This window comes from Etheostoma spectabile, chromosome 5 (genome assembly GCF_008692095.1).
Source record: "Etheostoma spectabile isolate EspeVRDwgs_2016 chromosome 5, UIUC_Espe_1.0, whole genome shotgun sequence".
In the NCBI taxonomy this organism is placed as follows: Eukaryota; Metazoa; Chordata; class Actinopteri; order Perciformes; family Percidae; genus Etheostoma; species Etheostoma spectabile.
This window is the reverse complement of record NC_045737.1, coordinates 5,690,020-5,692,956: the sequence shown is the minus strand read 5'-3', so window position 1 is coordinate 5,692,956 and position 2,937 is coordinate 5,690,020.

The following is a 2,937-nucleotide window of genomic DNA, read 5'->3' as shown; positions in this document are numbered from 1 at the left end:
CTTAGAGACACTAAGCCCCCCGGCTTGGAGGTCCTTTTTTCCTTGGCTGGAAATGGTTGTTGTCTTTGTAGGGTTGTAGGGTTTGTAGGGTTGTAGGGTTTAGATGTAGGTTAGATCACCTTTGCGGATGTCACCACTCATTCAAGAGGCTTTTGTCAGACTTTGAGCTCCATTTGGAATGTTATCAGATACAGTTTTTAAGTAGCAGCAGCTTTTTTGCCGTTAGAATACAAGGTTCATTGACACAACTCTTATATTTGTCTGACATAAGCATTTCTCCCAATTATTTAAAATTAAAAGGTCCAAAGGTGTGTTTTTTCCTCATCATCAATACCTTGGCTTCCACTTTTTTGGCTTGAAGGGGCACCAAAACATTCAACAGTAGGTACCCTTTCTCTCAAAACTATTAAAGAGAGTCGATGCCACTCAGCTCAAACTCCACCTTGACTCCAACAAACTCAACAAGCCATTTCAGTCCGGTTAATGCTTAAAACACAGTACAGAAACTTAACAATGACCTTATGTTATCCTCATCCTTCATCTTTGTCCTGTTTAAAAGTCGCTCGTACAGGATTTTCTCCAAACATCAAATCATCATCATATCAGACTGGGCAGCGTCAGCTTTCCTCCTTGCTACTCAAACATGTCTCTACACCTGTCCTTCCCCTCATAACCTTGTTGATAATAATGCCAATGTTTATTTTGATAGTGCTCAGAGTTTTGTTATTGTGTTTATTCTGTGTACATTGTTTAGATTCCATTTAGTTATCAGTCTCTTATTTCTTTGTTTACCTGCTCTAGGTAGGCCGGACCATTCTGATGGGATCCCTCATTCAGTGAAGCCCTTTGCAAGGTCTCTCTCTTTTTGTCCTGTAATGAGGTTTTGGGTGTGTGCATCCACTTCTCTCGTTAGTTATAGTTGTCATTCATACTTATAGATGACATTTTGATATAATGCAGCCTTTTTTACAAAATCCTTTTTCTTGACCTACAAACAGATGCAATGATGAAAAGGCAGGAAGGCAATTGGCAATAATGGTCTTTTTTTAGGTGGTGTTAGTACCAGATTAAGACAGAGCCTGATTTGACAATTATATGTTTTTAATGATATGCTTGCATGTTGATGACTTGCTGTGGCAGAGTGAGTTTTAAGTTTCAGGTGTGAAATTAAAGTCCCCTTCCACTCAGAAATGTGGTTTTCTCTTGCTGGGTTCAGACTGAAAAAAAAAAAAATTAAATATTTTCTTGAAAATGCAGTGTTTAAGTTCCAAAATCGTTTTCATTAAAGTTGACAATTATTCTATTATTCTCTTCACAGTCTTTGTAGGCCTACTGTGGTTCATGATTTATTTTAAACAATAAAAATGTTTCAAAAACCCTTTTCAGAAATCGCACCTTGCATGTATGTAGTGGATGACAACCAATGCTACATTGACAAAAAAATGACAACATTTCTTCTCTTGTCTCTCTTGCCACTAGAAGGCTGTTTTCACGTTCATCTGGGGAAGGGTTTTGTGTGACATCACAACTAGTTTGGAAGCCAGTTGTGGTTTGATATGCAACTTCCACACACGTCCTATGTGGAAACCTGAAACCTCCAATGCATGTACACTGAGAATAGGCCGGAGTTACATCCTGTGTCCAGAAAACATTTAAAATGATAAATTTGCTGATTCATAAATTTGGATTTTTTTCAATTTTTTCACCTTTTAATTGAACTTTTGTGGAAAAGTCCTATCCTACACAAGATTTTATTCAAAAAAATGTTATAGTCTGAAAACATGTATGGATCTGGGATCAAGCTGTAACACAGTCAAGCTCAGGCCCCAGAATCCCAAATCTCAACCTTCACTGCCAACATAAATCTGCCAAAAAGCAGATTATTTAAATACTTACAAATTTGTTTTAGTTTTAATTAAAATATTTAAAGAAATTACTTTATATTACTTCTAAACTTCTGTGGAGTCCTCTAGTCTCGCCTACTTATACCGTATCCCTTTTCCCTCAAGAAGAATCATTTTAGACTGAGGTTAAGCATGTATTAAAGCGCCCATATTATGCTCATTTTCAGGTTTAGAATTGTATTTTGAGGTTGTACCAAATGTAAATGTGCTGTATTTATATAGCACTTTTCTAGTCTTAACGACTACTCAAAGCGCTTTTACATCATACATTCACCATTCACACACATTCATACACTGTGGCCGAGGCTGCCGTACAAGGTGCCACCTGCTCATCAGATATACACTCACACACACACACTCCGATGCACAGCATCGGGGGCAACTCGGGGTTCAGTGTCTTGCCCAAGAACACTTCGACATGGGACTGCAGGGATTGAACCACCAACCTTCCAATTGGCAGGCAACCGCTCTACCACTTTTCCACAGCTGCCCCAGAATAGCTTTACATGGTTTCATTTTCCAAAAAAACTCCATGTATTTGTTGTACTGCACATTGCTGCAGATCCTCTTTTCACACTGTGTGTTTGGGTCTCTGTTTTAGCTACTTACTTGATCTCAGTGCTGCATTTGACACGGTCGACCATGACATATTACTAGACCGATTGGAAAACTGGGTTGGCCTTTCTGGCTTAGTACTAAACTAGTTTGACTCCTACTTACAGAATAGGGATTACTTTGTGTCAACAGGTAATTATACATCTGAGCATACAAATATGACGTGCGGAGTTCCCCAAAGCTCCATTCTGGGGCCTCTTCTGTTTAACATCTACATGCTTCCACTGGCCCAGATTATGGAAAACAGCAAAATAAGTTACCACAGTAATGCGGACGACACACAAATTGACATAACCTTATCGCCAGGGGACTATAGTCCAATACAAAAACTGACCAAGTGCATTGAACAAATTAACAACTGGAGCAGAACTTTCTGAAATTAAATGAAGGAAAAACTGAGGTGGTTGTTTTTGGAGCA